The 22,778-nt window shown below is 47.4% G+C and overlaps 5 non-coding genes across 5 annotated transcripts; 1 reads left to right on the forward strand and 4 right to left on the reverse strand.

Annotated features, from left to right (window-relative positions):
- Positions 1-696: 696 nt before the first annotated feature.
- TRNAL-CAG (transfer RNA leucine (anticodon CAG)) lies at positions 697-779 on the reverse strand. Its single transcript has one exon. It is a non-coding gene; the product is annotated as a tRNA-Leu (tRNA).
- Positions 780-3,533: 2,754 nt separating this feature from the next.
- On the reverse strand, positions 3,534-3,616 carry TRNAL-CAG (transfer RNA leucine (anticodon CAG)). The gene has a single exon. It is a non-coding gene; the product is annotated as a tRNA-Leu (tRNA).
- A 2,053-nt stretch (positions 3,617-5,669) lies between these two features.
- On the reverse strand, positions 5,670-5,752 carry TRNAL-CAG (transfer RNA leucine (anticodon CAG)). The gene has a single exon. It is a non-coding gene; the product is annotated as a tRNA-Leu (tRNA).
- A 1,742-nt stretch (positions 5,753-7,494) lies between these two features.
- TRNAL-CAG (transfer RNA leucine (anticodon CAG)) lies at positions 7,495-7,577 on the reverse strand. Its single transcript has one exon. It is a non-coding gene; the product is annotated as a tRNA-Leu (tRNA).
- A 2,422-nt stretch (positions 7,578-9,999) lies between these two features.
- TRNAL-CAG (transfer RNA leucine (anticodon CAG)) lies at positions 10,000-10,082 on the forward strand. Its single transcript has one exon. It is a non-coding gene; the product is annotated as a tRNA-Leu (tRNA).
- The last annotated feature ends 12,696 nt before the right edge of the window (positions 10,083-22,778 follow it).

Here is a 22,778-nt window from a genome sequence, read left to right on the forward strand (position 1 = left end):
CTGAAGGCCGCTATTGAAGCATCCTGGTCTTCCATAACACCTCAGCAGTGCCACAGGCTGATAGCTTTTATGCCACGCCGCATTGAGGCAGTAATTGCTGCAAAAGGGGCCCAAACCAAGTACTGAGTACATATGCAGCTTCTACTTTTCAGAGGTCCGATATTGTTCTATGTACAATCCGTGTTTTATTGATTGCATGGAATATTCTCATTTTCTGAGATTGTGGATTTGGGGTTTTCATGAGCTGTAAGCCATAATCATCACAATGATGACAAATCACGGCTTGAACTATCTTGCTTTGCATGTAATGAGTCTATCTCATATATTAGTTTCACCTTTTAAGTTGCTGCACTGAAATAAATGACTAAAACAGATTTAAAGGGAGGAAAACGGATGTAAATGAACAAGAAAACAAATGTAAACGGATGAAAACTGATCCCCTGTACCCCAAAAAAAAACCCATTAAAAAATAAAGGAAAAAAACCTGAAAAGAAAACGAATGCAGCCACCATTGTTCAGCTGCAATATAATGTTCCCCTCGCTGTGCTCCGTCACGCCTCCTGTTGGTTACAGTGGGTCAGGTTGGGGGGGTCGTTATCACTCCAAGTGCTTTCTGAGGGTTCAGGTATTATTTTCTCCCCCACATATTAGGAATCCCATGTTGCCATGCGGTTGTAAAGAGTCAAAAAATGTTGCTGTCAGAAGTGGGATTCGAACCCACGCCTCCAGAGGAGACTGCGACCTGAACGCAGCGCCTTAGACCGCTCGGCCATCCTGACATTGATATGAAGAGGGCTGGATCAGCCAGAATCCAGGTCAGCTGTGCATGTCAGCCAATCAGCTTCTGGCTTTTGCTTTCAACACTTAAAGTGACACTAAACTCTGAAAAGAAATAATTTTATTCATATATGTTTTAGCCAATTGTGACCATTTTGTATAAAAAGAAAGAGGAAGATAAATGTAAACATCAGTCCAGCAGTGAAAGAGTTAAACACGGATCCACTTCTTCAAAAAATTCTCTTCTCTCCGGAGCCGAAATATCTCATTCGGGAGAGTGTTATGCAGGCCATAGATGTGGAGAAAACCGGACATTTTTTTAACAAAAAAACGGTCGTTCAATAGGCCGACGTTACAACCAACAGTAACAAAAATCGGCCGATTTTGTTCCCGTCTACGGCCGGCATTTAATTACTTCTGTCCCTGTAGAGAGCCCCGCTATTATATTTGACATTAAAAAGTATTGCGATTGCAACAATGTATCTATTTGTATCCATTTCGGATACAGATGGGTTTTTTGGATACAAATAGATAAATTGTTGCAACCGCAATACTTTTTAATGTCAAATATAATAGCGGACTGGAATTCTTCTTTCTCTTATTCTTCTTTCTCTTCTTCTTCCTTCTCTTCTTCTTCCTTTTCTGCTTCTCCTTTCTCTTCTTCTCTTCCTCTTTCTCTTCTTCTTCTTCTTCCTCTTCTTTCTCTTCTTCTTCCTTCTCTTCTTCTTCCTCTTCTTTCTCTTCTGCTTCTCCTTTCTCTTCTTCTTCTTCCTCTTTCTCTTCTTCTGCTTCCTCTTCTTTCTCTTCTTCTTCTTTCTTTTCTTCTTCTTTCTTCTCATCTTCTTCTTCTTTCTCTTGCAGGTCACGGCTCATGCGCAGATTTTTTATCAGTAAAAAGATCGGCCGATTTGCCCATCATTGCTGCGAAAATCGGCCGATCGGCAAAATCTTCCTTCTCTTCTTCTTCCTCTTCTTTCTCTTCTGCTTCTCCTTTCTCTTCTGCTTCTTCTTCCTCTTTCTCTTCTTCTTCTTCCTCTTTCTCTTCTTCTTCTTCCTCTTCTTCTCTCTTCTTCCTTCTTTTCTACTTCTTCCTCTTCCTTCTTTTCTTCTTCTTTCTTTCTTCTTCTTCTTCCTCTTCTGCTTCTCCTTTCTCTTCTTCTTCCTCTTCTTTTCTTCTTCTTTCTTTCTCTTCTGCTTCTCCTTTCTCTTCTTCCTCTTTCTCTTCTTCTTCTTCCTCTTCTTTTCTTCTTCTTTCTCTTCTTCTTCTTTCTCTTCTTCTTTCTTTCTTCTTCTTCTTTCTCTTCTTCTGCTTCTTCTTTCTCTTGCAGGTCACGGCTCATGCGCAGATTTTTTATCAGTAAAAAGATCGGCCGATTTGCCCATCATTGCCGCGAAAATCAGCCGATCGGCAAAATCGGCTGATTTCTTTCCAACTTTACCATTCCAAAAACTCTGACAAAATCCAAAAAAACAGCCGACCAATTAACCCATTAACGGTGCGAAAATCAGCCAATTTTTTTTTTTGCGGCCGAAAAATGGGCCGATTTTTGACCCATCTATGGCCTGCATTAGACTGAAGGTGTCCAGGTCCCGGATTGGAACCCGAGGACATTTGGATAGATTTGTATGTCGTTTTCAGCGCAGGACATACATACGCATTTCATTTTGGTTGCAAAAGGGTTGCAGGAGATCAGCAGTGGTCATCTACAACAAAGGATCCATCAATTGACTTGTGTCCAGCCCGCATCTCTGGTTTTTCCTGAACCATTAGAAACTGTGTTGATGGGGGAATCAAAGCCGTTTTCTTTCCTTCCACCACAGAATTCCATATTCCATGGCCAGCCTTAGTTTAGGGTGAGGGTCGGCTTCAGGAGAGCATGAAGGTGACGTTGTGCTCACTACAAACGTTCTAAAGGGTTAGCAGACGTGGAAAGCAAACATCTCGCTGTTTGAGAAAATATTTAGTTTTGGAGGGTCTTGATAAGGCCCTTTTCACACGGGTGTTCCGTAGGTCCGTCTTTCATCTGTCTGTTCATGGGTGAAAAACAGACCCCTATGCATTTCTATGGACCAGCGGATGTAGACGGGTGATCAGCTGTTTACATCCGTTAATGTTTGTATCCGTTAACATCTGTTTTTTTTAACGGAAGAAAACCCTATATTTGGGTGAAATGGATAAAAATGAACAAAAAACCGATGTATCCAAACAAAAAAACTGAAGTAAATGGATGTAAACGGACAAAAAACGGATGTATACAAACAAAAAAACGGAAGTAAATGGATATAAACGGACAAAAAACGGATGTATACAAACAAAAAAACGGATGTAAATGGATGTAAACAGACAAAAAACGGATGTATACAAACAAAAAAACGGAAGTAAATGGATGTAAACAGACAAAAAACTGATGTAAATGGATGTAAACACACAAAAATGGGGAGGCTGCGACCTGAACGCAGCGCCTTAGACACCTTCGTTCAGAATTCTCCCCGTGTGTGGCGGACTTTAATTGGTGTTTTTTGGCCGGAACTAATGTGTTTCTAGAGGAGTCCTTCAGCTGTAAAAACGCTCTAACGCTGGTAAACGCGGTTATACGCAGGAAGCCAGCTTTTTTATTACTTTTTTTCAAAGTTAAATTTTTGTTTTTTGCGCAGATGCGACTAAACATGCAATTTTTAACGCGACATTAAGCACCTAATGCCGGTGTTTTTAAAGCCGCCCAGTGTGCATGAGGCCTAAAGAGCCAAAATGTTGCTGTCAGAAGTGGGATTCGAACCCACGCCTCCAGAGGAGACTGCGACCTGAACGCAGCGCCTTAGACCGCTCGGCCATCCTGACACCTTCTTTCATGGATCTACCTAAGTGTAGCTGATGTTAATCAATGTTTTTTGGCTGGAAAATCCTCAGAATTGATGGGTTTCTAGAGGAGTTCTTCAGCTGTAAAAATACTTCAACGCTGATAAACGCAGCAAACCAGCTTTTTTTGTAGCTTTAGATTTTTTTTCCAGAAACAAAATAACTCAGTTTGCAGGCTGAAGATCTAAAGGTCCCGGGTTGCGGCAGAGGATACTGATGGCAGGATTGTCAGTCTAGGGTGGAAAGGGGATCGCTAGATGGACTAGCAGATTTAGATACACTAACAAACTGAAGCCAAACTCCAGCTAACACTGTTTTTGTTTTTTTGTTTTTTTACCTTTTGAGATAAAGGTTTACCATAAATAATTACAATTTGATCATTCTAAGCAGCTCTGTCAGGGTTAAATGGTTTGTCTCAACCCTCTAACTGCTACATCTGAGAGAGAGCTTGTTCTGATTAAAAAAACAAAAACCAAAAAACAACAGACTTACTAGCTGGATCACTAGGTAAAATGGTACTTGTCTGTTAATTCGCCGGATTTATTTATATATATATATATATATATATATATATATATATATATATTTATATATATTTTTTATATATTTAAATAAAACATATAAAAAAATAAATATTCATTTATATATATATATATATATATATATATATATATATATATATGTATATAAACACATATTTATTTATAAATATTTTTTTTATATATTTAAATAAAACATATAAAATATATATATATATAGTCATTTATATATATATATATATATATATATATATATATATATATATAAAAATAAATTCAGTGAATTAACAGACAAGTACCGTTAAAATAAAGGAAAAAACCCTAAAAAAAGAAAACGAATGCAGCCATCACATGTAGTCCTCATGCACACTTGATATTTTTACATCGGCTGTTTTTGGCTTTTGCCATTTTTTTCTACAGCTAGTAAACTCCCCAACATGTTATCCTGTGTGTCCATACACACATAGACTGGAATCAACGTTTTTTGGCTGGGAAAAAAACCAGAACTTGTGGGTTTCTAGAGGAGTTTTTTAGCTGTAAAAAAATTTAAAAATCAAATTTAGTCATAAATTTCTGCCAAAATGCATTCTGCTCCGTGTCTTTGCTAAAAAAAAACCCAATACGTGTAAATTAGTTGGTTTACGTGAAAGTTATAGCGTTTACAAATGGCGGGAAAGATACTGGGATTTTTTATTTTTTTTTATATTAATGGCGGCGATCAGCGACTTATGGCGGGACTGCGGGACTTCTGACACTGGGGAGGAACTGACTTGGGTCACTGACATCCCCAGTGACACCAATACAGTGATCAGTGCAAAAAAAACCACTGACACTGTACTAATGGCACTGGGGAGGAAGGGGTTAACTTTATTATGCATTGAAAGGGTTAACTGTGTGAGGGGAGTGTTTTACTAGGGGGCGGGGTTGTGTACTGCAAGGGGGGCACGCTGATCGGGAGAGATAAACTCTTGTCTCCCGATCAGCCTGTCAGGAGCTGTCAGGGAACTGACAGAGAGCAGAGCTACTGCAGCCCTGCTCTCTGTCAGTGATTGCCGCCAATCGCCGGGACACAGCCGGTAACGAACGGCTGTGACCCAGCGACTGACATCCGCGGCCGTGATCGGCAGGACAGGTAGGGCGGTGGCACGCCTTGCACGCGCCCCCTACCTGTTTTGAAAACACACGTTTTAAAACGTGGTTTTTCCCAGCCCTGCCGCCCTGCCGCCGTATTTCTACAGTGGCTGGGCGGCATGTGGTTAAGGGGGGTAAATCCTCTAGCGGGCAAGTGGTTAAGTAAGGAGGTTTATCATGGAGTAAGAAGTGAGTCGTCGAAGTTTGACAGAAGAAAACACTCAACTCATGGGTTCCAAACACTCAAGAATTTAGGGACAGTGACTAGAATTGTAGCTTCCACTTTAGTGTGAAGTGTAACTCTATTTTTAACAAACGTCAGCATTTTTAAAGCGTGCATGAGGCCTAAGGAGCCAAAATGTTGCTGTCAGAAGTGGGATTTGAACCCACGCCTCCAGAGGAGACTGCGACCTGAACGCAGCGCCTTAGACCGCTCGGCCATCCTGACACCTTATTAAATAGCTCTACTTATGAGCAGCTGATGTTAATCAGTGTTTTTTGGCGGTAAAATTCTAAGAACTGATGGGTTTCTAGAAGACTGGATGAAAATGGACAAAAACAGATGTAAACGGATGAAAATGGATGTAAATTGAATAAAACAGACGAAAAATGGATGTAAACGGACAAAAAGTGGATGTAAATGGATGAAAACAGATGTAAACAGATTGAAACAAATGTAAATGGATTATAATGGATGAAAACAGACCAAATCAGATGCAAATTGATGAAAACGGATGTAAATGGACAGAAAACAGATGTAAATGGATGAAAATGGATGAAAACAGATGTAATCAGATGAAAACGTATGTAGATGGATTAAAACAGACGAAAAATAGATGTAAACAGACAAAAATGGGTGTAAATGGATGAAACTGGATGAAAACAGATGTAAACAGATGAAAATGGATGTAAATTGAATAAAACAGATGAAAAATGGTTGTAAACGGACAAAAAATGGATGTAAATGGATGAAAACAGATGTAAACGGATGAAAACGAATGTAATTGGATGAAAACAGACAAAATCTGATGCAAATGGATGAAAACGGATGTAAATGGACAGAAAACGGATGTAAATCGATGCAAATGGACGAAAACAGATGTAATCAGATGAAAACGGATGTAAACAGATGAAAACAGGAGTAAATGGATGAAAATGGACAAAAACAGATGTAAACGGATGAAAATGGATGTAAATTGAATAAAACAGATGTAAAAAGGGATGTAAACGGACAAAAAATGGATGTAAATGGATGAAAACAGATGTAAACAGATGAAAACAAATGTAAATGGATGAAAATGGATGAAAACAAACAAAATCAGATGCAAATGGATGAAAACGGATGTAAATGGACAGAAAACAGATGTAAATGGATGAAAATGGACGAAAACAGATAATCAGATGAAAACGGATGTAGATGGATTAAAACAGACGAAAAACAGATGTAAACAGACAAAAATGGGTGTAAATGGATGAAACTGGATGAAAACAGATGCAAACGGATGAAAATGAATGTAAATTGAATAAAACAGATGAAAAATGGATGTAAACGGACAAAAAATGGATGTTAATGGATGAAAACAGATGTAATCGGATGAAAACGAATGTAAATGGATGAAAACAGACAAAATCAGATGCAAATGGATGAAAACAGATGTAAATGGACAGAAAACGGATGTTAATGGATGCAAATGGACGAAAACAGATGTAATCAGATGAAAACGGATGTAAACAGATGAAAACGGGAGTAAATGGATGAAAATGGACAAAAACGGATGTATACGAACAAAAAACGGATGTAAATGGATGAAAATGGATGTAAACTGACAAAAAACGGGTGTAAACACATGAAAATGGGGAGACTGCGACCTGAACGCAGCGCCTTAGACCGCTCGGCCATCCTGACACCTTCTTTCAGCATTCTCTCCGTGTGTGGCTGACTTTAATTGTTGGTGTTTTTTGGCTGGAAAAACCTCAGAACTGATGGGTTTTCCAGAGGAGTCCTTCAGCTGTAAAAACACTCTAACACGGTAAAACGCAGCAAACCAGCTAATTTTTCGCTTTTTTTAAAGTTAGAAATATTTTTCTTTTAGCGGAGAAAATGAGACACACTGCGGCTAATGGAGCAATTTTACAGCGACTTTTTTAAATCACCCAGTGTAGATGAGGCCTAGAGAGCCAAAACGTTGCTGTCAGAAGTGGGATTCGAACCCACGCCTCCAGAGGAGACTGCGACCTGAACGCAGCGCCTTAGACCGCTCGGCCATCCTGACACTGATGTGAAGCTGCACTGGAGCCTCCAGAATCCAGATCAGCTGTACATGTCAGCCAATCAGCTTCTGACTTTTGTTTTCAATGCTTAAAGTGATATTGAATTCTGATCTGAAAATAGATAATTCTATATAAATAGGTATTTTTTACTGAAAAAGTCTTTCTATCGCTCTCAGCCTTCTCCAGATCCATTTTTTTTCTACTGCTGTGATCAGAGGGTGACTACATTCATTCCTTACGGTCCCCCTGTCTGTAGGAATGTAGCCCCCCTGACAGTCTGTCACACGGTGTCACCATCTGGAAAACACTATTATGTATTAGGCTGTCATTAGATTAGGGGGATTAAATAGAACCCCTTATATTAGATTTCCCTATCAGAGCACCCCTTTATATCAGGTGACCCCATCAGAGTGCCCCCTTATATCAGGTGTCCCCAGTGCCCTCTTATATCAGGTGTGCCCATCAGAGTGCCCCTTATAGCAGGTGTCCTCATCAGAGTGCCCCCTTATATTAGGTGTTCCCATCAGAGTGCCCCCTTATATCAGGTGTCCCCAGTGCCACCTTACATTGGGTGTCCCCATCAGAGTGCCCCCTTATATCAGGAATCCCCATCAGCGTGCCCCCTTATATCAGGTGTTCCCAGTGCCCTCTTATATCAGGTGTCCTCATCAGAAAGCCCCCTTATATCAGGTGTTCCCATCAGAGTGTCCCCTTATATCAGGATTCCCCATCAGAGTGCCCCCTTATATCAGGTGTTTCCATCAGAGTACCCCCTTTTATTAGGTGTCCTCATCAGAGTGCCCCCTTATATCAGGTGTCCTCATCAGAGTGCCCCCTTATATCAGGTGTCCTCATCAGAGTGCCCCCTTATATCAGGTGTCCTCATCAGAGTGCTCCCTTATATCAGGTGTCCTCATCAGAGTGCCCCCTTATATCAGGTGTCCTCATCAGAGTGCCCCCTTATATCAAGTGTCCCCATTAGATTGCCCCCTTACATCAGGTGTTCCCATCATAGTGCCCCCTTATATCAGGTGTCCCCAGTGACCTCTTATATCAGGTGTCCCCATCAGAGTGCCTCTTATAGCAGGTGTCCTCATCAGAGTGCCCCCTTATATCAGGTGTTCCCATCAGAGTGCCCCCTTATATCAGGTGTCCCCATCAGAGTGCCCCCTTATGTCAGGTGTCCCCAGTGCCCCCTTATTTCAGGTGTCCCCATCAGAGTGCCCCCTTATATTAGGTGTCCCCAGTGCCCTCTTACATCAGGTGTCCCCATCAGAGTGCTCCTTTATATCAGGTGTCCCCATCAGAGTGGACTCTGATGGGGACACCTGATGTTAGGGGGCATTCTGATGGGGACACCTGATATAAGGGGGTTATATCAGGTGTCCCCTTCAGAATGCCCCCTAACATCAGGTGTCCCCATCAGAGTGTCCCTTTATATCAGGTTTCCCCATCAGAATGCCCCCTTACATCAGGTGACGCGTCGTCGCAGCGGTCACATGATCGGGAAAGGTCCCGATCGAAAGAGAAGATCGGGACCTTTCCTTGAGTACCGCACATATGCGCTGGCAGGGCGCAGGGCGCGCGCTCTCAGCACATGTTTTTTTATAATTGAACGCAAATGTGCGGCCGCTCGGCGTCTAGGCACAGACGCCGGGAGGCCGCGGCGGGAAAAGGTTAACTTAACTCCTTCACGCCGGCCGCACACAAATGTGCATCCTCGCCGGCGTTTGGGCCTAGACGCCGAGCGGCCGCACATTTCCGTTCATGTAACAAAAAACATATGTGCTGAGAGCGCTCCCTGCGCGCTCTCAGCACACATGTCCGGTACTCACGGAAAGGTCCCGATCTCCTCTTTCAAACGGGACTTTTCCCGATCATGTGACCGCCGTGACGACGCGTCAAGGCGGTCACATGATCCCTAAACCACGTCCCACCCGCCCCACCTCCCAGCATCTGAAACTCTTAAAGGGCCGGGAGGCGCTGGCGGGAAGGGGTTAACATACACACCTGCAGCGGTTCATGCGGGGTGCGATTCTGATGCGGAGCGGAATTTGCACTGAAAACGCTGCAAATTCCTCACCGCATCAGTGTGAACCAGGGATAAATGACGATTGCGCGGTCATGCAACGCTGCACCCATATTAATTTTTTATCATTTTGTTCACACAACTAGAGCTTTCTTTTGATGGTATTTAATCGCCACGGGGGGGGGGGGGTTATTTTTTGCTAAAGTAACAAAAAAAAGACAAAAAAATTTTTGAATAAACCCCCCCTTTTTTTTGCATATGGCACCCACCCGGATCGACCAGAAACCGGCTCAGTCGTCATTTTCCTATTGGCCAGAAAGCAAAAACCAGAAGCTGATTGGCTGACATGCACAGCTGACCTGGATTCTGGCTTCTCCAGCCCCCTTGCTATCAGTGTCAGGATGGCCGAGCGGTCTAAGGCGCTGCGTTCAGGTCGCAGTCTCCTCTGGAGGCGTGGGTTCGAATCCCACTTCTGACAGCAACATTTTGGCTCCTTAGGCCTCGTGCACACTGGGCGGTTTGAAAATGACGGCGTCAGCTGTATAAAGTTGCGATACAAACACACGTTTTTCTGCATTAGCATTTTGTACTAAGGAAAAAATAATAATTTTGGCAAGAAAAAAAAAGTTGGTTTGCTGCGTTTTACAGCGTTAGAGCGTTTTTACAGCTAAAAAAAAAACTCTAGAAACCCACTAGTTTTGTGTGTGTGTGTGTGTGTGGGGGGGGGGGCATTTCCAGCCAGAAAACGCTGATTTAGTCGCTGGTCAAACCGCTGCGATTTAACCCCTTCATGTCGTACTTTGAATGACAATTGCGCGGTCATGCAACACTGCACCCATATGATTTTTTTAACATTTTTTTGAGACAGATAAAGCTTTATTTTGGTGGTACTTTATTCACCGCTGGGTTTTTTTTTTGCTATATAAATGAAAAAGTCCATAAAATTTTGAAAAAAGGTGGTTTTCTTATAAAATTTTGCAAATAAATATTTTTTCAGAAATCTTGGACAAAATTTACTCCATTATCTTTTTAGTAAAATAAAAAATAACCCAAATTAGTTTATAACCAAAAATTATCATTTGAAAAAATGTTTTTTTACATTTTTATATTATTTATATATATATATATTAACATACTGTCACCCTAGCAGTACAGTGTCACCATGGTAACACTGTACTACTTGTGGGAGGTGATGAAGATTTTTTTTATTTACACTGATTGCTTTTACACCCATAAAGGCAGTAAAAGCAATCATTTCTCCTTCTTTCTGGCTGCATTCTTGCAACCATTGAGAAATACTGAGTGAGCTGTGATTGGTCACAGCTTGTCACATGGTACAAGGCTGTTGTGAATAGCCCTGTACCATGTGACCTCTGTGATCATTCACAGATTTCAAACGTAGTAAGCAATGATGTCAGAAGTGACATCTTGCTTACTACTCTGCAGTTGATCACTGGCCAATCAGGGATCACATGAATCAACCTCACACAGAGGTCCCGTACAGCAATCGGTGTTCCGTTGTATCCGGAGGACACAGCGGGCACCGGATCGCGGTGCCGCGCGCTCCCAGGGAGCGTGCGCAATCCAAAATGGCGGGCGCCGATTATGAACGGCAACCCGCCCTTGGACTGCCACCGTCTGGCCGTTTATATACAGCGGCCGGAGGGCAATTGGTAACATGGTGTGCATGGACACCTAGGAGAACAGGCTGAGGAGTTTACAGGCTGTAGAAAAAAACGGCAAAAGCCAAAAACAGCCGCTGTAAATAGGCCCGGAGTGCGGGAGGACTTACAACCACATTGCAACATACGATTCCAAATATGCGTCTGCTTAAATCGCAGCCAAATGCTGAAAAGACATCACATGGAGTAGTAACAACCCACCGCCTTGACCCATTGTAACCAACAGGAGGCGTGACGGAGCGCAGAGAAGACGTGTATCATATCGCAGCTTAGCGACCCATAGATATGACGGCTGCATTCGTTTTCTTTATTAGGCTTTCGTACCTTTATTTTTCCTGGTGATCCGGCCAGTAAGTCTGTTGTTTTCTTAACAGCACAAGCGCTCTTGCAGAAGCAGCAATTAGAGGGTTGGTATCAACTAGACTCATTAGGATACATTCATTCTTCTTGCATATGCCTCTGTACTGCGTTTTGTGCGTTTTTTTTTAAGAAAGGGTCAGGGACTTTTTTTTTCCTGCAGCAGATTGCATTTTGCATGTAATAGACTTCAATGGATCGGCACCAAAAAAGCAAGTGTTGCGTTTTGCATGCATTTTTTTTTGGGGGGGGGGGGAAAGTATAACAGTTCTGTTGATGTAGTGCGACTTTGATGCGACTTTACACTCTGTGGCACTTAAGTAGCATCACAAGCCGCACGACGTGAACAGAACATAACGCTTCCAGCACTACTTTGCGACTTTGATGCTACTTGAGTGCCAGAGAGTGTAAAGTCGCATCAAAGTTGGAGTCTCGTTAATATTTGATTGACACCTGCTGCAGGTCGCAAAAGCAGTGCGTTTTTGCATGCGGGTTGAAGCTCTCAGGAACGCTCGACGCGTTTCTGTGCGATTCTAGTATGGGCACGGTGCCAAAGAAATACATTAGATGGGACTTCAGGTGCTATTTGTAAATCGCATGTTGCACTTGAACTTGCAGCGTGTGAACCAGGTCTAAGGGTCAGTTCACACCATTCCTGGAGCTGAACCACAAAGGAACACGCTTTATATCAGGTGTCCCCATCAGAGTGCCCCCTTATATCAGGTGTCCCCATCAGAGTGCCCCCTTATATCAGGTGTCCCTATCAGAGTGCCCCCTTATATCAGGTGTCCCCACCAGAGTGCCCCCTTATATCAGGTGTCCTCATCAGAGTACCCCCTTATATCAGGTGTCCCCAGTGCCCTCTTATATCAGGTGTCCCCATCAGAGTACCCCCTTACATCAGGTGTCCCCAGTGCCCCCTTATATCAGGTGTCCCCATCAGAGTGCCCCCATATATCAGGTGTCCCCATCAGAGTGCCCCCTTATATCAGGTGTCCCCACCAGAGTGCCCCCTTATATCAGGTATCCCTATCAGAGTGCCCCCTTATATCAGGTGTCCCCATCAGAGTACCCCCTTATATCAGGTGTCCCCAGTGCCCTCTTATATCAGGTGTCCCCATCAGAGTACCCCCTTACATCAGGTGTCCCCATTGCCCCCTTATATCAGGTGTCCCCATCAGAGTGCCCCCTTATATCAGGTGTCCCCATCAGAGTGCCCCCTTATATCAGGTGTCCCTATCAGAGTGCCCCCTTATATCAGGTGTCCCCACCAGAGTGCCCCCTTATATCAGGTGTCCTCATCAGAGTACCCCCTTATATCAGGTGTCCCCAGTGCCCTCTTATATCAGGTGTCCCCATCAGAGTACCCCCTTACATCAGGTGTCCCCAGTGCCCCCTTATATCAGGTGTCCCCATCAGAGTGCCCCCATATATCAGGTGTCCCCATCAGAGTGCCCCCTTATATCAGGTGTCCCCACCAGAGTGCCCCCTTATATCAGGTATCCCTATCAGAGTGCCCCCTTATATCAGGTGTCCCCATCAGAGTACCCCCTTATATCAGGTGTCCCCAGTGCCCTCTTATATCAGGTGTCCCCATCAGAGTACCCCCTTACATCAGGTGTCCCCATTGCCCCCTTATATCAGGTGTCCCCATCAGAGTGCCCCCTTATATCAGGTGTCCCCATCAGAGTGCCCCTTTATATCAGGTGTCCCCATCATAGTGTCCCCTTATATCAGGTATCCCTATCAGATTATCCCCTTATATCAGATGTCCCCATCAGAGTACCCCCTTATATCAGGTGTCCCCATCAGAGTGCCCCCATATATCAGGTGTGCCCAGTGCCCCCTTATATCAGGTGTCCCCATCAGAGTACCCCCTTATATCAGATGTCCCCATCTGAGTACCCCCTTATATCAGGTGACCCCATCAGAGTGCCCCCTTATATCAGGTGTCCCCAGTGCCCCCTTATAGTACTCCCTTATATCAGGTGTCCCCATCAGAGTGCCCCCTTTCAAAGATTGTCCCTACCAGAGTGCTTCCTCATATCAGTGCCCAAGTTTCCAAATGGTCAGTCCGCCCCTGCCGCTGCATTTGCAGGGCGTCCCTAGAGACGGACCCCCTGGACTCTGTGGGGGGGACGCATTGGGGCAGCATGGACACCCCTGCTGTTGGAGGAAATATATCGCTTTGGGTGGTTTGGGGTAAATGAAGCCAATTGGGTGCGATTTGTATCAGTATTAAAACAAAAAAATTAATAATAATAATAAATGACATTAAAATGAAACAGAAAAATCAGTCCAGCAGGGAACGAGTTAATCACAGACTCCACCCACTTTTTAGAAAAAGTTCTCTTTTCTCCGGACCTGAAATCGCTAAGTTGGAAGCAGGGGCGGACTGACAACTCATGGGGCTCCCAGGCAATAGGGGATCATGGGGCCCCTGTGTCCTTGCCCAAACTCAAAAAAGTCTATGAAAAAGGTACCAGGGGCATCTCATGGGGCCCCCTACTGACCCCGGGCCCTCGGGCAGTGCTCGAATGGTCAGTCCGCCCCTGGCTGGGAGAGCGTTAGACTGAAGATCTAAGCCGCGGTTCACACTGACGCAGTGCCGCGCCGCATTCCTGTACAAATCACATGCCAAATTGCGCTGTGATTTGAGCCGTACGTTTTGCATGGCGCAGAGCGCACCGCATCGGCACCACAGAGGTGCAGGACCTTTTTTTTATCCGCACCAGAATCCCCACGCAATCGGAATCTGCACATCGCACCGCGTTTTGTGAACTGATTTCGGGGTGTCGTTATCATACACGCCCGCCGCGGTTCACATGAATGGGGTGCGACTGCGATGTGGTGCGAATTCCGCACTGCATCCGTGTGAACCCGGGATAAAGGTCCCTGGTTGGGTCCCGGCAGCGACTTTTCATGGCGGAGAATGCGGCTCAGCTGGAAGGGCATACAGAGCGCATACAACGTGAGACCCCCGCACCCCGGGTGTGACTTCGAGAGCCATACAACTTACAAATCGCACCTCACCTCAGGGGCGGACTGACCACTCCAGCACTGCCTGGGGGCCCGGGGTCAGTAGGGGGCCCCATGAGATGTCCCTGGTACCTTTTTATAGGCTTTTTTGGGTGTGCTTTGAGTGTGGGTGAGGACACAAGGGCCCCATGATCCCCTATTGCCCGGGGGCCCCATGAGTTGTCAGTCCACCCCTGTGTCACGTCATACTCTATTGTCCGCCATTACAGCGCATAGCGACTCGCTTCCAACTCGGTCAGAGCCGCACCGATTTCTAAAGTAGTGCCACTGGGCCACGGATGAGGGGTACCACTGGGCCTCCTGTACGGGGCCCCATCAATAAAGGGGGCCCGGCCAGTACATGTTCCATACAGGGGTGGACTGGCCATTCGGTCCGGGGGCCCCATGAGAGCCTCTGTCACTCTGCCCGTCGCGGGGCACCGTTCATACTCCATCCGATGTTCCCGCAGAGCGGCCTCTGTTCACCGTGCAGTCCAATGTCCTAGAGAGCCATGCATTACAAGCCCCGCCCCTCCATTCACCTGGATCACCGCCCCGCCCCTCACTGGGATCACTGCCCCGCCCCTCCACTCACCGGGATCACCGCCCCGCCCCTCACCGGAATCACCGCCCCTCCGCTCACCGGGATCACTGCCCCGCCCCTCCACTCACAAGGATCCACGCCCCTTCGCTCACCGGGATCACCACCCCGCCCCTCCCCGGGATCACTGCCCCGCCCCTCCGCTTACAGGGATCACCACCCCGCCCCTCACCGGGATCACTGCCCTGCCGCTCAAAGGGATCACCGCCCCTCACCGGAATCACTGCCCCGCCCCTCCACTCACAGGGATCCCCGCCCCTCCGCTCACCGGGGTCAACGCCCCGCCCCTCCGCTCACAGGGATCACCGCCCCTCCGCTCTCCGGTATCAAAGCCCCGCCCCTCACCGAGCTCACTGCCCCGCCCCCCGGGATCACTCCCTCGGCTCTACAGCCCTGATCTCTCATTCATTGTACTGTGTCCCCGGCCGGGAAGAGCAAGAGATGATCCTCCCCCCTCCTGTGATTGGGCCATGGAGGCGGCAGATTTAAATATACAGAACAGAGAAACAGCTCCACACCCGACTGCCTGAGGATAGAAGACAGGAGCCCGGGGCCACATTGTGAGCAGCAGACATACCGACCCAACTGCCCCCCCCCTTTTTCTCTCCTCCCCCCCCCCTTTTTCTTCCCCCCTTTCTCTCCCCTCCCTCCCTTTCTTGAGGCGTTTTTCTAAGTTTTTTTTTAATCTGCCCAACAACAAGTTATCCAAAAAAGCATAAAAAACATAAATCATGAAAAACGCACCGTAAAAAGCAGCGCAGCAACGGATCAAATATAAACTGGATACGTGTGAACCAAGCCTGACATTTCTGTGACTTCAAAGTCATGCGATTTACATTGCCACTTTGAGGCAACTTTGGATGGGTGTGACTCGGATGCGACTTTGGATGGGTGTGACTCGGATGCGACTTTGGATGGGTGTGACTCGGATGCGACTTTGGATGGGTGTGACTCGGATGCGACTTTGGATGGGTGTGACTCGGATGCGACTTTGGATGGGTGTGACTCGGATGCGACTTTGGATGGGTGTGACTCGGATGCGACTTTGGATGGGTGTGACTCGAATGCGACTTTGGATGGGTGTGACTCGGATGCGACTTTGGATGGGTGTGACTCGGATGCGACTTTGGATGGGTGTGACTCGCATGCAACTTTGGATGGGTGTGACTCGGATGCGACTTTGGATGGGTGTGTCTTGGATGCGACTTTGGATGGGTGTGACTTTGGATGGGTGCGACTTTGGATGGGTGTGACTTGGATGGGTGCGACTTTGGATGGGTGTGACTTGGATGGGTGTGACTCGGATGCGACTTTGGATGGGTGTGACTTGGATGGGTGTGACTCGGATGCGACTTTGGATGGGTGTGACTTGGATGGGTGTGACTCGGATGCGACTTTGGATGGGTGTGACTCGGATGCGACTTTGGATGGGTGTGACTCGAATGCGACTTTGGATGGATGTGACTCGGATGCGACTTTGGATGGGTGTGACTCGGATGCGACTTTGGATGGGTGTGACTCGGATGCGACTTTGGATGGGTGTGACTCGAATGCGACTTTGGATGGGTGTGACTTGGATGCGACTTTGGATGGGTGTGACTCGCATGCAACTTTGGATGGGTGTGACTCGGATGCGACTTTGGATGGGTGTGTCTTGGATGCGACTTTGGATGGGTGTGACTCGGATGCGACTTTGGATGGGTGTGACTTTGGATGGGTGCGACTTTGGATGGGTGTGACTTGGATGGGTGTGACTCGGATGCGACTTTGGATGGGTGTGACTTGGATGGGTGTGACTCGGATGCGACTTTGGATGGGTGTGACTCGGATGCGACTTTGGATGGGTGTGACTCGGATGCGACTTTGGATGGGTGTGTCTTGGATGCGACTTTGGATGGGTGTGACTTTGGGATGGGTGTGACTTTGGATGGGTGCGACTTTGGATGGGTGTGACTTGGATGGGTGTGACTCGGATGCGACTTTGGATGGGTGTGACTCGGATGCGACTTTGGATGGGTGTGACTTGGATGCGACTTTGGATGGGTGTGACTTGGATGCGACTTTGGATGGGTGTGACTCGGATGCGACTTTGGATGGGTGTGTCTTGGATGCGACTTTGGATGGGTGCGACTTTGGATGGGTGTGACTTTGGATGGGTGCGACTTTGGATGGGTGTGACTTGGATGGGTGTGACTCGGATGCGACTTTGGATGGGTGTGACTCGGATGCGACTTTGGATGGGTGTGACTTGGATGCGACTTTGGATGGGTGTGACTTGGATGCGACTTTGGATGGGTGTGACTTGGATGCGACTTTGGCTTTGACTGATGCACAACTGTCGCATTGATAACATTAGGATGCAACATTCATGCGACTATTGAGAGTTTACATTGCAGTCTACCACACTCAAGTCGCATGAAAGTCGCATCAAAGTAGTTCGGGAACCTTTTAAAAGTCGCTGCCACTTTAGGTTACATAGGTCTGAACGGCTTCCATTGAAATACATGGGGCTGCAACCTGTCGCGCGACTTTGCATTTCCAAAATCGCATGACAAGTCGCACAAGTGTGAATGGAGCCTGAAAAGTATCAGCGCTCAGTTTGTATCTGAATATGATGCAGCCGGACACAAGGTCACATGTACAAGTAATAGCACCTCCCGTCCACACGGGGCGCAAATCTAAAGTCCATCAGATAAGAAGATGCCAAGCTGTCCGGCCAATGAGCTCGCTCAGCACGGGTGCCATTCACAGAACACTTTGCATTTGCTCAGTGAATGGACAGTGATGTCACAAACTCCACCTCCTCCAATCACAGAATGTCTTCCATTCATTGAGAAAAATGAAAGGCGTTCTGTGAATGGCACCCATGCTGGGCGAGCGACCTCCTGCGTTTTCTGTGTAGCAGGGCAGCCACTCAGCAGTAGAGGAATGATACGGAGTGACACCTTCCGGAGGAATGATACAGAGTGACACCTTCCGGAGGAATGATACAGAGTGACACCTTCCGGAGGAATGATACAGAGTGACACCTTCCGGAGGAATGATACAGAGTGACACCTTCCGGAGGAATGATACGGAGTGACACCTTCCGGAGGAATGATACGGAGTGACACCATCCGGAGAAATGATACGGAGTGACACCTTCCGGAGGAATGATACAGAGTGACACCTTCCGGAGGAATGATACAGAGTGACACCTTCCGGAGGAATGATACGGAGTGACACCTTCCGGAGAAATGATACGGAGTGACACCTTCCGGAGGAATGATACGGAGTGACACCATCCGGAGAAATGATACGGAGTGACACCTTCCGGAGGAATGATACGGAGTGACACCTTCCGGAGGAATGATACAGAGTGACACCTTCCGAAGAAATGATACAGAGTGACACCTTCCGGAGGAATGATACAGAGTGACACCATCCGGAGAAATGATACAGAGTGACACCTTCCGGAGGAATGATACAGAGTGACACCTTCCCGGAGGAATGATACAGAGTGACACCATCCGTAGGAATGATACAGAGTGACACCTTCCGGAGGAATGATACAGAGTGACACCATCCGGAGAAATGATACAGAGTGACACCTTCCCGGAGGAATGATACGGAGTGACACCTTCCCGGAGGAATGATACGGAGTGACACCTTCCGGAGGAATGATACGGAGTGACACCTTCCCGGAGGAATGATACGGAGTGACACCTTCCGGAGAAATGATACGGAGTGACACCTTCCCTGAGGAATGATACAGAATGACACCTTCCGGAGGAATGATACAGAGTGACACCTTCCCGGAGGAATGATACAGAGTGACACCTTCCAGAGGAATGATACAGAGTGACACCATCAGGAGAAATGATACAGAGTGACACCTTCCAGAGGAATGATACAGAGTGACACCTTCCCGGAGTAATGATACAGAGTGACACCTTCCGGAGGAATGATACAGAGTGACACCTTCCGGAGTAATGATACAGAGTGACACCTTCCCAGAGGAATGATACAGAGTGACACCTTCCGGAGGAATGATACAGAGTGACACCTTCCCAGAGGAATGATACGGAGTGACACCTTCCCGGAGGAATGACACAGAGTGACACCTTCCAGGGGAATGATACAGAGTGACACCTTCCAGAGGAATGACACAGAGTGACACCTTCCAGAGGAATGACACAGAGTGACACCTTCCAGAGGAATGACACAGAGTGACACCTTCCCAGAGGAATGATACAAAGTGACACCTTCCGGAGAAATGATACAGAGTGACACCTTCCGGAGGAATGATACAGAGTGACACCTTCCCAGAGGAATGATACAAAGTGACACCTTCCGGAGAAATGATACAGAGTGACACCTTCCCAGAGGAATGATACGGAGTGACACCTTCCTGAGGAATGATACGGAGTGACACCTTCCCGGAGGAATGACACAGAGTGACACCTTCCAGGGGAATGATACAGAGTGACACCTTCCAGAGGAATGACACAGAGTGACACCTTCCAGAGGAATGACACAGAGTGACACCTTCCCAGAGGAATGATACAGAGTGACACCTTCCAGAGGAATGATACAGAGTGACACCTTCCCAGAGGAATGATACAAAGTGACACCTTCCGGAGAAATGATACAGAGTGACACCTTCCAGAGGAATGATACAGAGTGACACCTTCCCGGAGGATTGATACAGAGTGACACCATCCAGAGGAATGACACAGAGTGACACCTTCCCGGAGGAATGACACAGAGTGACACCTTCCAGAGGAATGACACAATTGTGACTTCAGCCCCACATGCTTGCAGTTATGAAAGGATCAGCTTATGCAACTGAGCCCCGCCTGTATGACCATAGAAGGAGGTTCAGCCCTCCCCTCTGTCCACGCCCTCTGCCATACTTGTCCTGTGATTGGCTGGCCCCTGAACCGTCATGGCCTGATATAAGGAAGCCTGGGAGTTGCCTGCAGACCTCAGCAGCAAAGGGAGAGATGAGTATGGTGGATCTGGCCAAGGTTGGAGCCATCCTGGTGAAAAATGCCGTCACCGGAGAGGTGAGATCGCTGCACTGCAATCCTGGGGCTTAAAGGGTCACTCCACCCAGAAGTGATATGTCTGTCTCTGGAGAGGTGCACCTCCTTTTATTACAGAGGATTTATATAGCACCAACAGTGTGCGCAGAGCTTTACCTCCTAGCACTTTCTTGTATCTGTGAGATCTCGTTGTCCTCATTGTGAAGGAGCCCCCACCATCCCTGCTGAATGTATTATTTATAGTGGGTGAGAATGTAAGGGTTTGCTCACGAGCTTTGCTCTCTGAAGAGCGATCTGCATTCGGATCCCTCTTCAGAGAGCATTTGACAGGCGGTGAGGAGGTGTTGTATCGCCTCCCCACTGCCTGCTTTAACCCCTTCAACCCTACACTAGCATGCTGCAACTGCATCCATTGGGTGCCTGCAGAGCGGCCCCCTTCCTGTGACAGTAACGGGGCTGCAAGGCATCCATGACCTATAATCTGCATCCACATCGCAGCGGTGGTGGTCTCCTGCCTCTGGGAATCGCACCGCAGCCTAATAGTCCAGGACTGACTCCACCAGGGGTGGACTGATGACTCATGGGGCCCCCGGGCAATAGGGGATCATGGGGCCCCTGTGTCCTTGCCCAAACTCAAAAAAGCCTATGAAAAAGGTACCAGGGGCATCTCATGGGGCCCCCAACTGACCCCGGGCCCTCGGGCAGTGCCCGAGTTTCCAAATGGTCAGTCCGCCCCTGGACTCCACCTATATATAAAATACCGCTTTTGGGTGGTCTGACCTCTTTGATGATTTACTAATCTCCATCAGGGGGGCCTATGTACAGAAATGTAGATTGTGCTACGCGTCGCTGCGTGAGAGCGGTAATTCCCTAAACCCTGTGGTTACGCCGCGTTTTTACTGCCTCCCCAACCACTTTGCTGTAGCTGCAGAGGCTAGGGCCATCTTAATAGCATCATGGGCCCCTGAGCAAGGTAATGCACTGGGGCCCCTACCAGCCTGCCCCAATTTACTCACATCCTCACAAGAATTAAAGTATAAATAGTTGAATTAAATATATATTTGTTTAGTACTTTCAATCAAACTGATTTTAAACAATAAAAAATACCATAAATCAAAGACAAAGTGACATAAAGGGCACAATATTGGGGGGGGGGGGGGGTCAGGAGGGCCCAATACTGGGATCAGGAGGGCACAGTACAGGGGGGAGTCAGGAGGGCCCAATACTGGGATCAGGGGGGCACGGTACAGGGGGGGAGTCAGGGGGGCACAATACTGGGGTCAGGAGGGCACAGTACAGGGGGGGGTCAGGAGGGCCCAATACTGGGATCAGGAGGACACAGTACAGGTGGGATCAGGGGGGCACGGTACAGGGGGGGAGTCAGGGGGGCACGGTACAGGGGGAGTCAGGGGGGCACAATACTGGGGTCAGGAGGGCACAGTACAGGGGGGGTCAGGAGGGCCCAATACTGGGATCAGGAGGACACAGTACAGGTGGGATCAGGGGGGGAGTCAGGGGGGCACGGTACAGGGGGAGTCAGGGGGGCACAATACTGGGGTCAGGGGCGCACGGTACAGGGGGAGTCAGGGGGCACAGTACTGGGATTAGGGGGGCACGGTACAGGGGGAGTCGGGGGCACGGTACAGGGGGAGTCGGGGGGGCACAATACTGGGATCAGGAGGGCACAGTACAGGGGGAGTCAGGGGGGGCACAATACTGGGGTCAGGAGGGCACAGTACAGGGGGAGTCGGGGGGGCACAATACTGGGGTCAGGAGGGCACAATACAGGTTTGGGGACGCTGCCTGGGACACAACCATCCCAGGACAGCTTAGTAAAAAGTGACTGTCCGGGCAAATCTGGGAGATTTGGCAAGTATGATACAAGATTATCATAGGTCCCCCCATGCACCTGGGGCCCCTGTGTAGTGCCTAGAGGTGCCCATGCATTAGGACAGCCCTGGCGGTGGGGGGGGGGGGCCTGTTCAGATGTTGCAGCTACAATATTTGCTCCACAGCCATAGCAAGAACAATACCTTCCGTCACCTTCAGTGGGCGCTGTGCATGGGGCTGCTCTGCAAGCACCCCGCAACCGCACACAATGCACGTGGCTGCGCAGCTGGTCCGGGATATAAGGTTGAATATTGATTAGAAGTATGATAAATATTTATAAATATACATATAAACATAAACATTCATTTCATAAATCGGGCGGTGAGGAAGCGATGCAATGCCTCCTCACCGCCTGTCAAATGCTTTCTGAAGAGTGATCTGGATACATATCTCTCTTCAAAAATCAAAGCACACGTGAACGAGCCCTTAAAGCGTCACCGAAGGAAAATATATATTTTTTTTTTTAAGGGGGGGGGGGGGGCGGGGTGTTACTGAAGTTCATTGTCATTTCGCAGGTGCGCACAACTTTAAATTTTTTTTTTTTTTTTTTTTTTTTTTTTTTTTTTTTTATCCCCTGCGCTGCCAACATTAGGGTGACC

The sequence above is a fragment of the Staurois parvus genome, unplaced genomic scaffold, assembly GCF_062004578.1.
Source record: "Staurois parvus isolate SC_StPar_1 unplaced genomic scaffold, SC_StPar_1.0 ptg001357l, whole genome shotgun sequence".
NCBI classification, from domain to species: domain Eukaryota; kingdom Metazoa; phylum Chordata; class Amphibia; order Anura; family Ranidae; genus Staurois; species Staurois parvus.